This window comes from Trichechus manatus, unplaced genomic scaffold, assembly GCF_000243295.1.
Source record: "Trichechus manatus latirostris isolate Lorelei unplaced genomic scaffold, TriManLat1.0 scaffold00002, whole genome shotgun sequence".
Taxonomy (NCBI): Eukaryota; Metazoa; Chordata; class Mammalia; order Sirenia; family Trichechidae; genus Trichechus; species Trichechus manatus.
In genome coordinates this window covers 29415846-29438170 of record NW_004443938.1, presented here as the reverse complement: position 1 = coordinate 29438170, position 22325 = coordinate 29415846, and the positions used below count along the sequence as shown (strand labels likewise).

The following is a 22325-nucleotide window of genomic DNA, read 5'->3' as shown; positions in this document are numbered from 1 at the left end:
CTGTGCATGTAGAAATTTTTGAAACGGTGTATCTTTGGCTATGAGTATCTTCACCAAAAAAAAAAGTTGAGAAGTTAGAGGGTTAATATGCTGTGGGGTTGTTAACCAATGTCATAAAACAACACGTGTACTACTGTTTCATGAGAAACTATTTGTTCTGTAAGCCTTCACCTGAAGTACAATAAAATATAAAAATAAATAAATAGTCTAAAACTTATTAGCAATTGTTCTCAGAGTTAACCAGGATAGAGCAGGGCATTCAGTTCATCTACCAGACCAGCTAAACTGAGTACAGCAAAAATAAGCATTTTTCATATTGGTCTATCTTTTCTAAGGTGCAGGACAGAAACATGGGCATATAATAAATAGTCAAGTAGTAAGATTATTTCTTCAGGATAAAGGGACTAAGCAAAGGACTGGTGGTATTGATGGAAATGAGTCGCTGTGAAGCCTGAGCGGGAGAAGAAATCTGAAGTTTCCAAGCTGAGCCAGAGGCTGAGAAATGGTGGGCAGGAATACTTAATTCACCAGTCACTCCAGCCACGTGCGTCAGCATGGTCCTTAAATAAAAGGAAGGCGACGAGATGACAGACAGAAAGCCCTCCTTTCCCCAGAGGAGGGAGGTGATTACTGCTTTCCTGACCCCCCACACAATGTGAAGACTACAATTTGAAAGCTCTCTCTAGAATAAAACCATGCAAAGCAGCAGGAGAATGCCCCCAGAGACACACAGGAAAGCAATAACTATGTTGACGTTCCAAAAAGACAGAGGAGGAAGAGCATTTTCACCACAGCAGCATTCTGTAATTGCCTTTTGCCTGCTTTCTGGCTAGAGAAGGGAGGTCGGTGACGGCAGCTAGATCATGTAAAAGACCAGAGGGCAGCTGACGTGAACTTCTATCTGGCTCCTGGCACAAAGGCCTTATTATAACGCACACATAAAAGTGTGTGGGCAGGACTTGGAGTATTGTTTCTTTTTCCCCCCCCCAAACTCACTCCCAACCCCATGCTTTGAATGCATTTGTATATACACACCCTCTGACAGAATACGTTCTCCGTGTTGCCATGGAGCTGAAACCTCTGTAGTTTAGATGGCGGGATCACACTGTTTTTATACTTCCAATAGCAGAGGTAAGAACCACTGCATAATATTAACTCCACTTGTGTTTCAGATTTTCAGTTGCTTGTCTTCATGTTCTGCATCAACATTCTTTTTTGTTTTTTAACCTGCTCCTCATAAGATTACAAGATAATGGAAGCTGCTGGCAAACTGATTCTCGTTTTTGTGAAACCAGTATGTGAAAACTTGAGCACTTATGCTATCTGTGAGCTTTTCTTCCCCCCTCCCCCAACCGTTCTAACAGACAGAGTTCATGGCCTTATCAAATCTTAGGAGAGTATACAAGACATGCAAAATGTAAATCAGTCCATACTTAATAAATATGCTGTGAAACACGTACAACACCCTATACTCCGTAGCTGGTTTCTCTGAAATGATAAATCTTAGTATTATTCATATTCTGATTAATACTTTTCAAGTAGGTTTCAACAATCAAAATCATAATACTTTTTGCAAGTATTATAGATATATTTCTGCAACTTCCTCTGTGATTTCATTTCAAAACTCAGCTACTAACCTGTCGTTTGGAAGTCAAATTAAAGAATCTAAAAAAGGAATGCAAAGTGATTTTCTAATGCAACCCCGATATCTATGCCATCCCCTCTTTTTTGGATTTTACATTTCCTAATAAAATGCTGATCTGAACTTTACAAAATCAAATGCAAACGAGTTAAAGAAAACAATTTTGATATCCTACCTGGAAGCCTGCTTTTGGTCCTAGTCACACATTCTAATAATCCTGAGTCTCAATTTCTCAGGTAAATTCGCCAATCTGCTGACAAGAAGTTTTGTATTATGATTTCTCCTCGCACAGTGCATACATTAAAACTTGACTATGAAAATGACCTTGAGTGTTAATCAGAGCAGCAAAACTAAATCAACTGGTTTGAAGAATGAGAATGTAAAAGTGTGCAGGAAGAAAATGCAAAAAAAAAGTGGGTAATGCACGCTGTACCAAGCTACATACAATGCTGAAGTGCTAAGCAAAATAAAATTTAAAAAGTAAAGAGTTTATGAACAAGAAAATAATGATGGCTTTGGATGGTAACCTAAAGAATAAAATAAATATCTATAAGTCCATACTGATAACAAATGAATGGATAAATAAATAATAAAATGTAGATACTCTCTCTTCAAGAGGTGAAGTTTAATTCTTCCCTAAATGTGTGTACTCCCTTCCAAAGAATAGAGTATGAAAGAGAGAGAAAGTAACTTGACAGTGGAAAAACCTGAAAGATTCTGCCATAACCAAATGTTGAAGGTTAACATCACCAATCATAAGTCATGTTGATATGACAAACGCCCTAAAATAATGTAATGACAAAGGCTCCTCACCCCTGTTGTGTTATTCCCCAGTACCCATAACCCCAGTCTACAAACTTCCTGGCCAGTACAATTCAAAAACATCAATCATTTCTGAAGCAAGTGAAGCATGTCATGTTATTGTATACCATATTTTACATTATATTACATTACATATTTTTAAGTGAGTAAACAATTAATACTAAATGAACTTCTCAAGTAAACCAGACCATTCTTCAAAACTGTTAACCAAGCACTCGAAAAGATCAGCCTTTTCAGATAGAGATTTTGTTTAGATAGTAATTTTTCTCCTTTTTTGATTTTGATACTTCCAAAACACAACAGAATAACATCTCCAAATGATGTAAACTTTAGTTTTTTTCTTACCACAAACTGTATGTATTTTTTCACTACGACTAGTAAAAAGATGCCTGTTATTGATGATTCTGGCAACTGCTGGAAGCAGGCTTACTCTACATCTACTTCAATGGTACAACAAATGCCTACAGTTCAATGTCAGCCGGTTACAGGACCTTCTGAGCACCCTAGCCAGATACCCCAAGCTACCTGTGGAGAGGCATTCTCCAACCCTCTTGGCAGAGTGACAGGAACCACAACAGCCCACAAGGCGCGTAGAAAACCGATGAATAAAATGATAAATATTTGTGATGAAACAGGATGTTGGGGTGGGGGGAGAGGCAGAACATCTCAACTTCTGAATCTACTTTGGAAGTTTAACAGTGTTCCCTTGTTGCAAAATCAACAGATCATTTCTCCAGTGTTTTCGCTTTTATTATAAATAACTTACAGAATTACTACCGCACAACACAACACAATAACCAGACACAGAACTTAAGACTTCGGACTATTTTAACCATAAGCACTGTACCCAAGCAAATGTTGTAAATGCCCATTGAAGACACTCCAAATAATAGAATGAAAGTTTCCAGATAATACTTTCAGACCAGAGAACGCATTTTCAATATATATATGTCCTTCCTGTTGATTGAACGTATACTCTAAACAACCATTTCTTAGGTTAAACCTCTCATCTATGCCACTTAGTAACAACAATAATAACAATTCACAGGCTCATGATCCCTCTCAAAAGAGAAATTCTGAAATAAAACATAGTTCTTCACTTATATAGGGTCTCCAGACTCAGCACTTCACTTACATGGAGTCTGAATACTCAGGGCAAATGACTCAATTGCTTCCCATTCACACACTGATTCTGATACCTGATTTCAAGGCATAATGAAACAAACAGAAAGATGAAATCACTACTATGGCAGTACTCTTGTGGATTTCTGTGTTTTTGTTTTTTTTATGTATTATCCCAACGATGCCTTCATAGAGTACACAATAATCATCTCTCTTATCTATTTTACTCCTCCAGCTTTATTGCTGTCTATTCCACCAAAACAAAGAACAATATACCCAAAATTAAAGCACATCTGAATAACCATTTGCTACTTTAAATGGATCTCTGAAGACCCCTTCCACTGAAAGTATTCTAACACTAACCAGTCATTATGCTATATATACAAGGAGACAGAATGACAGCATCATGACGGGCAATGAGGCCTGAGGAGGAGGCAAGAACTGAGCAAGATGACGCAAGCTCACTCACATTACATTTAATATCAATGTAAAACTTCATATAAATATAAAACTTGAACTTTTAGTAGCTTTTTACAAGTCCAATTCACCCTGTGTGAATTTCAACTAATATATTTGACAAATACCTCCAAATGAAAAGGTAGGAAATTACACAGATGAATTTGAGGACACATGTTCTACTTTTCTTTTCCACTTGTTGTCCCAATTATCCCCAAATATAACTTACGATTTCCAACTTCTGCAGTTTGAAATCGATCAAACATGCAATTAGATGCATTGATAATTACTGGTGACTGGAATGCAAAAGTTGAAAACAAAGAAGGATCAGTAGTGGGAAAATACGACCTTGGTGACAGAAACAATGCTGGAGATGACATGATAGAATTTTGCAAGAACAATGACATATTCATTGCAAACAGCTTTTTTTAACAACATAAATGGCGACTGTACCTGTGGACTTCACTGAATGAAATACACAGAAAACAAATCAACTACATCTGTGAGAAGAGATGATGGAGAAGCTGAATATCCTCAGTCAGAATAAGGCCAGGGGTCAACTGTGGAAGAGACCATCAATTGCCCATATGCAAGTTTAACAAAAAACTGAAGAAAATTTTAAAAAGTCCATGAGAGTGAAAGAAAGACTTTGAGTATATCCCACCTGAATTTAAAGACGATCTCAACAATAGATTTGACACACTGAACACTAATAACTGAGACCAGATGAGTTGTGGGATGACATCAAGGACATCATACATGAAGAAAGTAAAAGGTCATTAAAAAGACAAAAGCGGCAGGGGGAGACCAAAATGGATGTCAGAAAAGGCTCTGAAACTTGCTCTTGAAAGTAGAGTAGCTAAAGCGAAACGAAGAAATGATGAAGTAAAAGAGCTGAACAGAAGATTTCAAAGGGCTGCTCGAGAAGACAAAGTAGAGTATTATAATGAAATGTGTAAAGACCTAGAGTTAGAAAACCAACAGGGAAGAACTCACTCAGCATTTCTCAAGCTGAAAGAACTGAAGAAAAAATTCAAGCCTCAAGTTGCAATATTTAAGGATTCTACAGACAAAACCTGGCGATGTAGTGGTTAAGAGCTACGGCTGCTAACCAAAAGGATGGTAGTTAGAATCTACCAGCCGCTCCTTGGAAACCCTATGGGGCAGTTCTACTCTGTCCTATAGGGTCACTGAGTCAAATCTACTCCATGGCAACAGGTTTGGTTTTTTGGTTTATGCGCAAAAACTGCTTCACAGGTTTTCCAACGCCGTAATCTTTGTGGAAGATGAATGCCACGTCTTTCTCCCTTAGAGCAGCTGGTGGGCTCAAGCCACAGACCTTTCAGTTGGCAGCCGAGTGCTTAACCACTGCACCACCAGGGCTCTGTGTGTGAAAGATGTGGCACTCTGCTTCCATAATGATTTACAGCCTTGGAAATCCTATGGGGCAGTTCTACTCTGTTCTACAGGGTCACTATAAGTCGGAATCGACTTGATGGCAGTGGGTTTGGTTTGGTTTTCTATGGGCAAAAAAATTGAATAACACAGGAAGCATCAAAAGAAGATAGAAGGAATACACAGAGTCACTGCACCAAAAAGAGTTGGTCATTGTTCAACCATTTCAGGAGGTAGCATATAATCAAGGACTGATGGTACTGAAGGAAGATGTCTAAGCTGCACTGAAGGCACTGATGAAAAACAACACTACAGGAACTGAAAGCAGAGCTCCAAGTGCTGACTTGTCTATGATAAGAAAATGTGGAAGACAGCTATCTGGTCGACCAACTGGAAGCGATCCATAGTCATGCCCATTCCAAAGAAAAGTGATTCAATGGAATGTGGAAATTATTGAACAAAATCATTAATATTACATGCAAGAAAAATTATGCTGAAGATAATTCAAGAAAGGTTGCAGCAGTACATCAACAGGGAACTGCCAGAAATTCCAGATAAATTCAGAAGAGGACGTGGAATGAGGGATATCATTGCTGATGTCAGATGGATCCTGGCTGAAAGCAGAGAATACCAGAAAGACGCTTACCTGTGTTTATCGATTATGCAAAGGCATTCAACTGTTTGGATCATAACAAATTATGGATAACACTGAGAAGAATGGGAATTCCAGAACACTTAATTGTGTTCATGTAGAACCTGTACATACACCAAGAGGCAGTTGTTTGAACTGAACAAGGGGATACTGCTTGGTTTAAAATCAGGAAAGGTGTACATCAGGGTTGTACCTTTCACCATACTTATTCAATCTGTATGCTGATCAAATAATCCGAGAAGCTGGACTATATGAAGAAGAATGGGGCATCAGGATTGGACACAGACTCATTAATAACCTTCAATATGCTGATTACACAATCTTACTTGCTGAAAGTGATGAGGACTTCAAGCACTTACTGCTGAAGATAAAGACAACAGCTTTCAGAATGGATTACACCTCAACTTGAAGAAAACAAAAATCCTCACAATAAGCAACACCATGCTAAACGGGGAAAATACTGAAGTTGTAAAGGATTTCATTTTACTTGGATCCACAATCAACGCCCACGGAAAAAGCAGTCAAGAAATCAAACGACATATTGCACTGGGCAAATCTGCTGCAAGAGAACTCTTTAAAGTGTTAAAAAGCAAAGATGTCACCTTGAGGACTAAAGTGTGCCTGACCCAAGCCATGGTATTTTCAGTCACCTCATGCATGAGAAAGCTGGAAAATGAATAAGGAAGACCAAAGAAGAACTGATGCCTTTGAATTATAGTGTTGGTGAAGAATATTGAACATACCATGGACTGCCAGAAGAAAGAACAAATCTGCCTCGGAAGAAGTACCGTCAGAATGCTTCTTAGAAGCCAAGATGGTGAAACTTCATCTCACGTACTTTGGATATTTTATCAGGAGGCATCAGTCCCTGGAAAAGGACAACATGCTTAGTACAGTAGAGGGTCACTGAAAAAGAGAAAGACTCTCAATGAGACGGACTGACACAGTGGCTGCAAAAATGGGCTCAAACATAACGACGGTTGTGAGGATTGTGCAGGACTGGGCAGTGTTTTGTTCTGTAGTACATAGGGTCGCTATAAGTCAGAATCAACTGGACAGCACCTAACAACAACAACATGATTTATCAATCTCTATTATGAACTTCTCTTTAAAAAATCATTTACTAGAAAACTTAGTAATTAACGTTTTAAAAATAATGCTGGAATAAAAGTTCACAGTGTCACATATACTTTCCTTCAATAATATATGTCATCGATTGAACTGTGTTCCCAAAAATATGTGTATCAATTTGGCTAGGCCATGATTCCCAGTATTGTGTGATTGTCCACCATTTTGTCATCTGATGTGATTTTCCTATGTAAATCCTATCTCTGTGATGTTGATGAGACAGGATTAGTGCCAGTTATGTTAACGAGGCAGGATTCAATCTGCAAGATTAGATTGTGTTTTAAGCCAGTCTCTACTGAGTAATAAAAGAGAGAAGTGAGCAGAGAGACTTGGGGCCCTGATACCACCAAGAAAGCAGCGGCGGGAGTAGAGTCATTCCTTTGCACAGAGAAGCTCCTGGTCCAAGGGAAGACCGATGACACAGACCTTTTTCCAGATTCAACACAGACAGAAAGCCTTCCCCTGGAGCTGATGTCCTGAATTTAGACTTCTAGCCTACTAGACTGTGAGCGAATAAACGTCTCTTTGTTAAAGCCATCCACTTGTGGTATTTCTGTTATAGCAGCCCTCAATAGCCAAGACAATATATTAAATATTTTTCTGTGAATCTGTTGTTCATGCCCAATGACAGGATATCAAACTTGAAAAGGTGAAGTAAAGGCTATGAGAAAATACTGTAGGTGCAGAATCATTAATGAACAATGTGATATTTTATTTCAAACACTATCACACACACACAACTAAAAAATTTCCCATTAGGGTGGTTAGTTGCCATCAAGTCAGCTCCTACTCATGGTGATCTTATAACAATGAAACATTGCCTGGTCCTATACTCACGTCTAAATCATAACTCAATGTGGATATTAGTTCATACCCTCTTCTTGAATGAAAATACAGCAACTCAATGAAATCGGTGATCAAAGAAAGAAATAGCCCTCTCCTGCTCCTCAAAAGAGAAAGTAAGTCCCACACATAAGAACATCTCTACCAATAGTGAAGATATTAAAAACGTAACCAAGATTATTCTCTAAGAGTAATTTACTGTTTTTATTTTTGAATCCCAGATCTCCCCCAACACTCATTCTTAGCCTTTATAACTGTACCAGTTCAACTTCATTATTATTTACCAGTTAAGTAACCATGGGCAACTATGGATTTCCCACCTAGTGACCTGGTATATCATGAACACACAGCAACATGACTCTTCCCTCTTTATGGTTTATTAAAACTAACTGAATTATATTTCTTAGTAACAGTTTTAATCATGTTTTACCCATTTATTTGATGACATGTTTGATGTAACAATTTATCTTCTAACACTACCTAAAGAGAAACAATCTTCCATTAGCTTTTTCAGTACTTTTTTAGTATCTTTGACTGTAACTTTTTTTTTTAAGTTGGAAAACATTCATCAAAAATGAATCAGAAACAGACAAACCAGATAAGACTAAGTTAAAATTGTTAAACATATAAAATAACAAAACAAATGAACACTAAATCACATTGGGAAATGTTAGAACCAAGTACAACAAGTATTTATAGTATATTAAAAATCCACTGAAACTTATTTTTTTAAATCAAGACCCTAGGAAGTAAATTAGAAAAAATATGACAAGCCAATTCAGAAGAAGAAATATAGTTAATAAAGCAACTTCACTAATTAAAGAAATGCAAACTAAAGCAACCATGCAGTGAAAATTTTTACTTTGGTGTGGTTGTGATAAAAATGGAAAGTGATATGAAAATACGGAGCATGTGTAATAAAAATATTCATACACTTTGACAGGTAATCACACAGAAAAAATTGAATATTCAGAAATATGGGAATTTTAAGGAAATTGTGATCATTAATTAGATAAAAATTATGCAGCCATTAAAATTAGAGTATGGAAATTAGCAAAATGGAAAAGTGTTTATGAAAATATGATCGTGAAAATAAAGATTATATCAATATCATAATTATAACTATTTCAAGTGTGTCAATATGAACAAAGATTAGAAGAGTATACAGGGAAGGTTAAAAATCAAGCCAATACATTGTAAAAGGTGATCAGATGGTTGTCTTTTCTTTACTTGCGATATAATATTGTTTCTGTCATAAATAAGGAGCCCTGGTGGTGCAGTTGTTAAGCGCTTGGCTGCTAATCGAAATGCTGGTGGTTCGAACCCACCAGCTCTTCCTCAGAAAAAAGATATGATAGTCAGCCTCCATAAAGAGTACAGCCTAGGAAACCCTATCGGGCAGTTCTAACTCTGTTCTATAGGGTCGTTAAGAGTCCCAATCAACTCAATGGCAACAGGTGTGTGATAAGTGAAAAAACTTGACAAAAACAAATGAATTATAGTAATCTAGTCATAGTTTGAATAATGGGTTCAAACAGCAATGACTGTGAGGATGGTGCAGGACTGGGCAGTGTTTCGTTCTGCGGTACGTAGGCTCGCTATGAGTCAGAACTGACTCGATGGCACCTAACAACAACAGTCAGCTGCAAAATAAAATCTCCCGAAATGCATCAAGCAGTACCTACCATCAAACAATGGCTATTCCACAGGAGAGTGCCCCAACTGCCAGATCTCTGTAACCAAAGCAAGACTCAAATTTTACATGAAATGAGCTGTGAACGATCCATAGTATATCCATATTCTCTGAGCCATAAATCCACTCCCAGGCTTTTACGAAGCTTACTATTCAGCATGTGATGTTAGAGATAGTTCATTTTTATCCTTTCTACTGTACCACATCCATTATTCCTACAGGAGTTCATAACATACTACCAAATCACTGAACACAGGCAGCTCTCAACTTACAAACACCTGACAAAAACCAAAAATAAAACCAGCTGCTGCTGTCCCTGGGTTGTCGCCTTCTAACACCGCTACGAGTCTTGCTGTTACCCCTAGAGAGGCTCAGCTGTTGTGAAAAATCTTAAACTTTTTAGAGAATTTGAAAGGAGTAAAGGTCAAAGAAGTAAAAGCAGGACCAGCTAGAGAGACCAAAGCCTGTGCTTACCCTGTGTGAACTCAATAAATATTTGCAGAATGAATGAATGAGGGAATGGTCATTTTCACTCCTGTAATTTGAGACTCATTACTTTCTCCTCACCTTACTCCAATAGTCTCATAACACTGATAACAGGCCTCTTTCTTGAGCTCCTGATTCATGAAGTTGGAACTAAAGAAGAGAGTCAAAACCCAGAAACAAACGTGATCAACAGGCTGTCCACAGAGCAGTTCACAAGAGAAAGTCCAAGACCAATCCAAAAAAGTCCACTGGCAAAAGTACAAGCAGAGAGCACATGATATACAGAGAGAGGAGAGAGTATACAAATGATGGAAGAAAGTTGAAAGTTGAAGGTCTGGTGAAGCTTATTCATAAGGATGCAAATGAGAGATCAAAGTAATGAAGTTTTGGTGTTAAATGGAAGAAGTAAAGACAGTATCAAGGCCAGGGTGGGCCAGGACTGGTCTAGGGCTAAACTTGTGACCCCAGAGAACCAGTTAGATGTATTCTTCCAACTGCACTTTGATGATCTTACAGAAGCAAAACCACTTTAAACACACCTCAAGTCTAGTGACTTCTCAATTTGTTTCTCCCTACACATTGCTAATTATTAATCTTCTGAAATTTCCAGTAACTCCATTGCTCTAAAATCTTCCTCAGCTAACTTTTCCAAAAAATAAAAAAAAAAAATTACAGAATCTCAGAGTTATAGATGCCTTAAAGTCCTTTTAGCCCAACAACCCTATATAAGGGATAAAACAACTTCACCCTTTCATTTACGATCCATCACAATATGGGCCAGGCTTGTAAGAGTTTCTGGGTGGCACAAACAGTTAGGTACTGGGCTACTAACCAAAAGGTTGGTGCTTAGAAACCACCCACAGGTGCGTCAGAAGAAAGGCTTGGAAATCTGTTTCCAAAAGGTCACAGTCATTGAAAACCTTATGGAGCAAAGGTCTTCACTGAAACATGTACAGTCACCATGGGTAGGAATCAACTCGACAGCAACTGATGGTAGTAGTATACTAATTATGATTCCCCGATCATGCCCCTACACATTTCCTGCCTCCTGGCTTTCACTCATGGCCACTATGCTACACAACTACAGGGGTACCATTTATATCACAGTCTGTGCAAATGGTGCCCTCAAAAGTTTAACAATATCCAAGTCTTGGATAGCCATATGGGCGGCCCTACTTTCACTTGTAATGTTCTCTCCAGTGGAAATGACACACCCTGACTCTATTCATGCTTCTAAAGATACTGACCATTCCTCAAGGCCCACATCCTCCACGAAACCTTTCCTGGTTCCTATAATTGGTTGTAATATTTTCCCTGAACTTTCATTTGTTTATCCCTCTTCAATGCATATTCTGTCTCCTAGAATAATTACTTAGTTACGCACCTGTCTTATTACCAGTACAAGACTGCAGATGCTCTGAGAGCAGGAATAATGTAGGATTCACCGATCTTGCTATACAGTTCCTAGCCCAGTGCCAAAGTCAAAACAGCTGATAAGTATCAGCTGGGACTTTTGATTGGAAAGGAAATAGAGCTGACTCAGGGGCCAAAAAAGAAGACTGGGGGAGTAGTTTCGACTGGAATGGAATATAGCTATCAGAGATTTAGGGCTAAATGTTGATAGCTTAGTGCCTTCAGGCCCACCAAAGGGAAGGGAGGAGTGGGTGCTAAGGGGTTGGAGGTCAATATCAAAGACACACTTTTCTCTATTTCAAAATGTTGTCTAAGACCAAATATGCACCTATGAAAAAAAGAAGACTTCGTCTTTACCTCTTCCTCCTTCCTGTAAGACAAGATCCCCCAAAGAAATTAATTACAAGTTCCAAACCAATTAAAAACAAACTTTTGGAACAAAGTATAAAGTAACCAAGCACAATTTAACCTGTTTTATACAGTATCAAAAATAAGTCTCCTTCTTCAGTTAACCAAGTCTACTAAAGAGCAAACTCCAAAAGAACACTGAAACACTTGGAGAGCAGGGATACCATTTTAGAGGTATCTAAATAAAGCTTTCTCTAATATGTGGAGCTCACCTGCCTGCCTAGTACATAATATGCCTTTTCTTAATTAGTACACATGTCAAAATATCTATTTTTCATAGATGTATCATGCTCCAAGGAACCATTATGATCTATTATAGGATGAATAACCATATAAAGCATGAACTAGACATTAGTACAGAAAAAGGCACCTTCAAATTGATATCCACAGATTGCTACCTATCTGTATTTATCTTTGAAGACTTTAAATATGCTGTGTTTATGTGGCATTGTCATAGTGTGTATTGACTACCCAAAGTATTTTAGTATATGACTACATATATGTACATTTATAATCTGAAAAACAAATCCCATGCATTTTAAGACAATCTAAATATAAACAAGGTCGGGAAGAGGATGACAATATTGAAGAGTAATGAAGAGCAGACTGCATACTGGGGAATGAACTACATACTAAGAATGTAGAATAAGCCTGCACACACCAAAAATTTGAAGTATGTATAGGTACATGTATGTGTATATGTAAGAAGCCCTGACTGCACGTCGGTTAAGCAATTGCCTGCTAACTGAAAGGTTGGTGGATCGACCCTACCCAGCAGCTCCAGTAGAGAAAGACCTGGAAATCTGCTTATGCAAAGATGACAGCCAAGAAAACCCTATGGGGCAGTTCTACTCAGTCACATAGGGTCTCTATGAGTCGGAATTGACTCAACAGTACCCAACAACAAATATATATATGCGTGTATATATGTATATGAACACGTGTGTGTGTTTGTGTGTGTATTTAAAGCGTAAAAAGTACCTACCTCTCTTCTTAATTAAAAATTTTCTTCAGGGTTATCATCATGAACAGAGACTACCATAACAAACCTATCTTTTTATTTATACCTATTTTCCAAAAAATTTCGTATGAAGCCTGTCCTATGAGACAAGAAGCCTGTCCTATGAGACAAGCACTACATTGTCTCAGCCCTGCTGGCAGTTAGATTCTAAGCAAATAGCTACTACAGAGTGGAGTCACTAAGTAATGCCTTCTGAAGAGACCGACAGGCACGCCATTTGCTTATTCCTTCACTGTGCAGTTTCCCCATTGGCCTATAGCTTGTTCTGCCTTTTGAAGATCTTGTTTCTGATTTTTACAGTTTGTCTATTTCCTTCTGCACTTTCAGACTGTCAGCTATTACTTTTGCAATCAATGTGTCATTCCTTACTGTGAGTGACATTCATTGTCCATCTCATGGACTCTACAGAAGATCAGATAATCAAGCCTGTTAAAATCGAGCCTAAAATAAGAACAAATAAGCTCTGAGTGAAGGCTTAATAAGTGCTTTATATCATTGTGGTTTAATGAAATTATTTTAGGCATTATCCATTTCTTCTTTCTGATATGATATTTCTATTATCCCACTGACCCAGGCAGAATTTGAGAAGACCATTTAAACAAACATTTTACCCATAAAATTCCCCCACCAACCCTCTCATTCTCTCCTAAAACAAACAAAAAACACCTACACTTCTATCTGAAGCCATAGCCCTGCTGTCAGAAAATCTTCTTTATTCAGAGTCCTTAGAAATGGTATGGCAATATGTACACCGCTGTTTCTCAAACAGTGCTCCTCAGAGCCCCTGCACCAGAATTACCTGATTTGTTCTTAAAATTCAGGTTTCCTAGGCCCCATCTCAGACTGAGTGAATCATGTTTGTCGAGCCTGTGAATCCTGGGAGACTTAGGCACATGCTAAAGCTTGAAACCACTGGGCTAAATAATCAAATCATGCTTATTGAAGATGTCAGTCTGAGCCTTAGAGACTCACGTCTTCGATTTTATTATCAGTCTGCAGCATTTACTGAGTGCCACTCTCTGCAAAGCACTGAAAGTTTAAAAATGCTAAAAAAATAAAGCTTAAAGGCCACCTCTGCCCAGGGAGCTTCCATTCTAATCAAGACGACAAAACACAGACATATGAAAAAGCCTTAAAAATAAACACAAGCAACGTTTGAGGGGGGAGTGGATGGGTAAAAGCCACCATCGCAAATGTTGTTGTTGTCACTGATGTTGAATCAATTCTGACTCATGGCGATCCCATGTGTACACAGTAGAACTGCTTCACAGGGTTTTCAAGAAACAGATTGCCAGGTCTTCCTTTCAAGGTGCCTCTGGGTGGGTTTAGACTGGCAACCTTCCAGTTAGTAGTCCAATGCTTAACAGTTGTTGTTGAGTGTCACCAAGTCGATCCCAACCCATAGTGACCCTATAGGACAAAGGAGAACTGCCCCATAGGGTTTCCTAGGCTGTAAATCTTAACGGGAGATCGCCAGGTCTTTTCTCCGGAAGCGCGACTGCTGGGTTCCAACCGCTGACCTTTCAGTTAGCAGCCAAGTGCTTAACCATTGTATCACCAAGGCTCCTGGTAAACCATAATGAGTATATAAATACTGAGAGGGCCAGAGTCAAGGACTAAGCTAAATTTAGTTAGGATTCACAAAGGAAGACTTCCAAAACAAGTTTTGGTTAAGATTTAAAAGGGGAGATTTTCAAGTGTGGGTGTCTGAAGAGGTTTGGGGACTGCTGAAGGGCATGTGAGATCCAAGAGAATATTTGTGTTACTGTATCTCTGGGTACCACAGTCAACCCAGAGAGAAAGAGAAATGCTCTGGTGCAGGATTATGAAAAAACTGAGATCTTGGTTTCAAAAAATCCCCCTGGAAAGGAAGTTTTACAAATATATATTATCTTTTGAGGTAGAAAGAGAAGGTACTGTTATGCCTAGTTTATAGGCAGGGAAACAGAGAATCATTTGAGACCGTTTTGCAGCATTCTTACCGGCAGGGCAGGTCCCTTCTTTCCGTCAGGGACTCTTTTGTGTCCTGCCTGACATTGCCCCCAGTAAAAGAATCATTAATTCATCCATGATAACAGTACCTGTCCTTCCAAACAGCAAGTCATTCACAAACATATTTCTCTTTATTTATAAAAAACATATTTTTCTTTATTTCAAAAGCCGGGGGCGGGAGAGGGGATGTGTGTATGTGTGAGAGTGTGGTGAGTGTGGACACACACATATGCAGGAGGGAGTGTGTAGAAGGGGTGTCGCTGAGTAATTTAACTGCTCATTATTTCTTAATTAATGAATTGTTGCATTTTTATATTCGCTTCAGTACTAGCATTTACAGCAAATTACATTAAAAAGTAGAAGTCAATCCAAGTCTCTTTGATTTGCAATAAAAATCATTATCCGAAACTGCCATACTAAACTACTGATATTCACGCATCCTCTGACTGTCCTGCCCAATATGGCATCCAGGCGCCACATGTGACTGTTTAAATTAAATTTAAATTAATTAAAATACAATAAAATTGGAAATTTTAGGTCCTCAATTGCACTAGCCACATGACAATGCTCCATAGCCACATGTGGTTAGTGGCTACCGCAGTGGCCAGCACAGATACAGAACATTTCCATCATTACTGAGTTCAATTTTATAACACTGCCCTGAAGGATCATTCTTTCTGAAAATACAACTACACATCCCAATATGGACAACTGATATTTACATCTAATTCTAGTCACATGCTAGCAATAGTGATCATTAAGCCTTCCCAAGCCTCTCCAGTAGAAATTCATGTCTTCCCCCTCAGACATCCCTAATCCCTTGGCTCAGCACACCTCTGTTTTCATCTGGCTTGATAGTTACGTGCATATTCAGCTCCCCTACTGTTAGCTCCTGAAGGCTAGCAGGTCATATCTATTTGGGCACCCCCTCACCACCTAACCCCGGGAAGAGTTTCCATAAATACAGGGTATATTCTTAATTGGGGGCAGTAGTGGTTCAGTGGTAGAATTCTTGCCTCCCATGCAGGAGATCCAGGTTTAATTCCTGGCCAATACACTACATGCATAGCCACCACCCATTTGTCAGTGAAGGTTTACACGTTACTATGATGCTGAACAGGTTTCAGCAATGCTTCCAAACTAAGATAGACTAGGAAGAAAGGCCTGGAGATCTACTTCCAAAAATCAGCCAATGAAAACCCTATGGATCACAAAGGGCCAGGATGCCATGAGTTGGGGGCCAACTTGATGACAGGTAACAACAACAACATATTCTTAATGAAAAGATTACAAGGTAGACCATACTACTAATAGAAACGTTGTTGTTATTACTTGCCACCTGGTCCATTCTGACTCACGACCCCATGTGTGCAGAGTAGAACTGCTCCATCGGGTTTTCAAGGCTGTGACCTCTCAGAAGTAGATCACCAGGCCTGTCTTCCAAGGTGCCTCTGGATGAGTTCAAACCATCAACCTTTCATCTAGTAGTCAAGAGCTTAACGATCTGCACCACCCAGGGACTCCTAAGAGAATAAAAATGTAGATATACATAAAAAGAAAAAAGAAATAAGAAGAGTTTCCAAAGCCTGGTAAAGTTTTGTAAGCATTCCTAAGAGGCAAATACCTAAGTGGAAATATTGCTTGTGCTGCAGGTTTAGAAGGAGAAAAATCAAATTATTTATTTCAGAATGGTTCCAAAAATGTACTCAGCTGGCATAAATGAGAAAAGTGCTGGGCTAGTACCTGCCCTATGACACTGTCATCAGCCAGCCCAGAGACTGGCCCCTTAACCCTGTGCAGAGGAACAAAACCAGGACTCACGGTGACCTAAGAGAGCTCAACTGCTCAGCGTAGAACAAGCTTTTCAAAGAGTTTCTATCATTTCGATTCTTACTCGTGCAGCTACATCATCCTGAAAAACTCATGTCTTGGGATCCAAATGAGAACTTTGACTTTCACTCTGAGAACTACTTCTGGTTCACTAAAAAAAAGTAAATTTCTTTCATATTATCATTGGGATAGTTTCAAAGTATCTGAAATATGAAAAATATTTTATTTAAAAAAACACACACACACATTTGAGGGGAAAAGTTACTGTATGTGTACCTCACAGCTTACTGTCGTATTTGGCCAGCTTTAACGCAATCTCCCATGCTTACCTAAGCTTCTGGACACTTTCCCACAAGCCCTGGAAGCTAGAGATACCTTTAGGACAGAGCAAAGGTAATTTCACAGGAAACGAAACCAAGCAAAACAGTGAGAGCATAACTGACTGATGGCAATCAGGAGATTCATGATAAAGATGAGGGGGTGCTAAGTGTGGCATTCAGAGGAAATGAAACTTAGAATGGGGCTCACAGTGCATCATTTTCCACCAGAATAGTCACCCACTCTTGCCCTAGCCTCACCATCTCCCTCATCTCTTTGCCCATCATCATGGCTTGTGTTCATCGTTAACACACAGGATAAATAAAAAGTGGCAAAAGACAGTGAAAGCCCGTAATCATCCAAATCACCCAGCAGCAAGTTTCACCTCTGCACACACCTCTCCTGCCACAACATACTTCCAAACTTGGTCTGACTAGGAGCCTGACACACTATCAGGCTCTCAGTATATGCAAGAAGGCACTTAAGATGTCCTCAGATTTTGCAGTTATGGTACAGGCAGTAGAGCATGATAGTTAAGAGCCCAGGCTCCGGCACCAGGCTGCTGGGTTAGAATCTGGGCTCTGCTATGTATCAGTGTATAACCTTGGGCAAGCTATTTCACGTTTTGGTGCCTCTATTTTCCTCATTTGCAAAAACTATAGTTATCATATGCCATCAAATATAAAATATCTGCCAATTCTAAGACATCTTTTTTTCATATTTTAAAATTTCTGAAATGAGAACATGTCTTACAACCTTTGGAGTCTTTCAATTAATTGAATTCTTTATCTTCCTTTCTTGGAGGTACATCAAATGCCTTAAAGTCTATGAAATATGGTAGCACCCACCTCACAGGGTTTGGGTAAAGATTAAATTAGTTAATTTAGATAAAGTATTTAGAACAGTGGTTGGCCTTAAATCAGCTGCTCAATTATTGTTAATTAATATTATTAAATTTATGACTCTGAAAATGGAAGCACTCCTAAGAAAAAATCTTCATATTTTTACTTGTGAAATGTGCATTGAAATGATGGCTGATGAAGACGTATTGGAGGGAAGGGGGGTGTTTTTAAATCAAAATCTGATGTATGCCCAGCCTTTAGCACAGTGCCTGACACATACTATGTTCTGAATAAATATTTGTTGACTAAATCAATTGAATGTATGTATGGTCCTGCCCTACTCATGTCCACAAGATCCCCGTAACACACAAAAACATCTAATATCCCCTTCCATATAAAGGTATGTGGCTCTTTTATGCTAACTTTCATATAGCAAATTCCTACTTTTAAAGGCTGAGAACACTTCCCAGATCAAGACTTTGCACAGGTTTTCTCCTCCCATCATGTCCTCTCCATCTCAGCTTCCCACAAATTTAAATCCTGATTCCCATCCACAAGGTCCAACTCAAATTTCATCTCCTCTAAGAAATTTTTTCTCTAATCTTTCCTTCCCCACTAAGCTTTCTTTCTATTGCTACCCTTCACATTCATCTCAACACCCAAAAAAACTTTACTTGGACATCTTTGGACCAAATAATACTGTCCACCTTGTATTAAAATACTGTATAAGATGGTTTGGAGGTTTAGTGTCATGGTTTCATGGGACATCTCAGTTAATTGGTCTAATAATGTGTTTAGTGCTTCTGTTTCACCTCCTAGCTCATTTCGTAGTGCCTGGGTCTTAAAAGCTTGCAAGCAGCCATTCAAGGCACGATAATTGGTCTCTATTTGTCTGGAGCCACAGAGGAAGAAGGAGAGTCAGGAAAAGGAGGATATGGAATGTGTGGCTAATTGCCTCCATGAACAACTGCTTCCTTTGACATGAGGCCAGAAAAACTGGATAGTGCCCAGCTACCATTACTAAACATTTTGATCAAAGATTGTACAGAAGATCAAAAGGGGGGAAATGCAGAACAGAATTTAATATTTTCATAGAATAAAGACTTCTGGAGCCATGGAGGTTGGATGAACCCCTGAAACAACTTTCCTGAAATAATCTTTAAACCTTAAACCAAAAACATCCCCTGAAATCTTCTTAAAACCAAACAACAGTTTAGCTTAACTAATAAAAACTGTCTGCCTTGAGCATTATGCTCTTTTAAAAACTATCTATAAGCAGTCAAAGTGACAACAGCAACTTGAAAGATTAGATAAGAACCTTAGGAGGCAGTGAATCTATGTTAGTGGAAGAGGAACAACTCAGAAAAGGAGGGTGAGAATTGTTGCACAACTCGAAGAATGTAATCAATGTACTGAATTGTATATATAGAAACAGTTGAATTGGTGTATATTTTGATGTGTATTTTCTCATCAACAACAACAAATTTAATAAACATATACTGTGTAAGGGGGAGGCAGGGCCAAAATGGTGGAGTAGTGAGACACTTCCCATGGTCCCTCTTACAACAAAGACCAAAAAAAACAAGTGAATCAATTATATATGACAATCTAGGAGCCCTGAACATCAAAGGCAAAGTTGAGGAATCGGACTAAGTGGCAGGGGGAGGAAGAGATAGTTTGGAAGCAGCGAGGAGTTGCCAGACCTGACCCTGCAGGAAACAGCACTCTGCAGGCTGGATAGGCTGACGTGTGCAGTAAGGCAAGCAGTGGCACTCAGAACGCATTCTCCACATCAGGAGAGAACAAGCAACGGAGACTCTACTTGAACCTCCAGAACCAGTGAAAAGCAGCACTCAGTTAGCAAAAGATAAGTACACGCATCTAACACACTACACGAATCAAAAAACACCCCATTTGGGAAGAATATCTCTCCCATTTACCTGCCTCCTCTCGGCTCTGCACTGGGTCCTGGGCTGGCTTAAGTGATTGCTGTGTCCCCTGGGCCAGAAGTAGGACCTGTCATGTGTGCTGAACCATTCTACCAGCCTTGGAGAGGGAACAAATTAACAAACAAGGAAAAAATAATCTGCCGGCTACCCTAAGCCGGGAACACAGGGCAGGCACAGCTCCTTTAGCTAGGCACAGGCATAAAGGGTCTATGGACTCTGAATGCCTTTCACCACTGCATAGACCCGTGTGGGCCCATTTCAATAGCGTAGGCCCTCATCAGCACAATACAACAGGATATATACCTGAAGCCTAACCTCACCTGTATCAGCTATATGGTGGAGTGGCAGGTTCGTGACATTTGACACCACTCTGCCCATTAAGCAGGGTCCTCACCTACCCACATCAGGGGCCTGAGGACTGGTGGCTCCACTCATGCCACCTAGCAATCTGAGACATGAGTCCAAGAATAAGTGGTGCCTCTCAGTCCTTATAGCCAACAGCACTGGGTGCCCACAGTCTGGCTGCAAAACCCACTCACCTACACACTCTAAGGAACAGGGACACACTTCCCTCCCAAACACTCAGGGGAAGCTGTCAGCCTCCTGCCTTACCCAGCATGTGACCCCCTACTGCAGCCAGATATCTGTGCCTACTCCAATCACTCCTGCCTGTTTAGGACTGTAGGTGAGGGCCTGCACCACACACTTGGTGACTGACTATCTGGACACCTGAGCTGAATCCATACAAGAAAAGAAAATGGACTCTTGGGCTCCGATACCTAGTAACAGATCTTACCACTTGGTGAGAGGACATAAGAGCTTCAAAGGTGCCAATAATCAAACTAGCTCACATGAGCAGCCTACTTGGGCATATCAAAACAAGAAGCTAGCACACAGTAAGCAAACATAAAATAAATAAATATAATAACTTATTGATGGCTCAGAGACAACAGTCAATATCAAATCACATAAAGAGGCAGACCATGATGGCTTCAACAAGCTCCCAAAACAAAGAATCAAGAAATTTTCTGGAGGAAGAGAACTTCTTGGAATTACCAGAGGTAAAATATAAAAGATTAATATACACAACTCTTCAAGAAATCAAGAAGGAGGTCAGTCAAAACACAGAACAAGCCAAGGAACACACAGACAAAGCAACAGAGGAACTTGAGAAGATTACAGAAGAGCACAGTGACAAATTTAACAGGCTGCAAGAATCCATAGAGAGACAGCAAACAGAAATCCAGAAGATTAACAATAAAATTTCAGAATTGGACAACGCAATAAAAAGTCATAGGAGCAGAATTGGGGCAACAGAAGTCAGAATTAGTGAGATTGAAGATAAAGCACTTGACACCAACTTATTTGAGGAAAACTCAAATAAAAGAATTTTAAAAAATGAAGAAACTCTAAGAATTATCTGGGACTTTATCAAGAAGAATAACCTATAAGTGACTGGAGCACCAGAACAGGGGGGATAACAGAAAATACAGAGAAAATTGTTGAAGATTTTGTGGCAGAAAACTTCCCTGATATCATGAAAGATGACAAGATATCTATCCAAGATGTTCACCAAACGCCATATAAGGTAGATCCCAAAAGACAGTCACCAAGACATCTTCTAATCAAACTTGCCAAAAGCAAAGATAAAGAGAGAATTTTAAGAGTGGCTAGGAATAAACAAAAAGTCATCAAAAAGGAGAGTCAATAAGACTAAGCTGTGACTACTCAGCAGAAACCATGCAGGCAAGAAGGCAATGGGATGACATATATAAAGCCTTGAAGGAAAAAAATTGCCAGCCAGCAATTACATAGCCAGCAAAACTGTTTCTCAGATATGATGGTGAAATTAGGGCATTTCCAGATAAACAGAAGTATAGGGAATTTGCAAAAACCAAACCAAAATTACAAGAAATACGAAAGGGAGTCCTCTGGTTAGAAAATCAATAACATCAGATAACAACCCAAGACGAGAACACAGGACAGAGCAACCAGATATAAACTCAGATAGGGAAGTCACAAAAATAAATCAAGGCTAAAACACTGTAAGTACAGAAACAGAGGCGTCAATATGTAAAAAATGAGATCATTAAAATGAAAAAAGAGGGACTAAAAAAATGTAGTCATAGATCTTTCATATGGAGAGGAAGTCAAGCCAATATAAAGTAAAAGATTGGTTTAAACTTAGAAAAATAGGGGTAAATATTAAGGTAACCACAAAGGAAACTAACAATCCTATAAGTCAAAATAAAAAACTAGAAAAATATAAAGACTCAACAAATAAAAAATCAACAACAATGAAAAAGATGAAAA

The 22325-nt window shown here is 39.0% G+C and overlaps 1 protein-coding gene across 8 annotated transcripts in view; it reads right to left on the bottom strand.

Annotated features, from left to right (window-relative positions):
- The window catches only part of HIVEP2 (HIVEP zinc finger 2), a 243284-nt gene that overhangs the window by 182766 nt on the left and 38193 nt on the right, over positions 1–22325 (bottom strand). For 2 of the 8 annotated variants that reach the window (XM_023729505.1, XM_023729516.1), the window contains exon 1: positions 1818–4627. The exons of 4 other annotated variants lie outside the window; for them this stretch is intronic. The gene's annotated coding sequence lies outside the window, so the exon portion shown is untranslated. Of the gene's footprint in view, positions 1–1817; positions 4628–6832; positions 6882–22325 lie in introns of those variants that run through there. 2 more of the 8 variants (XM_023729522.1, XM_023729529.1) reach the window with 2 other exon arrangements.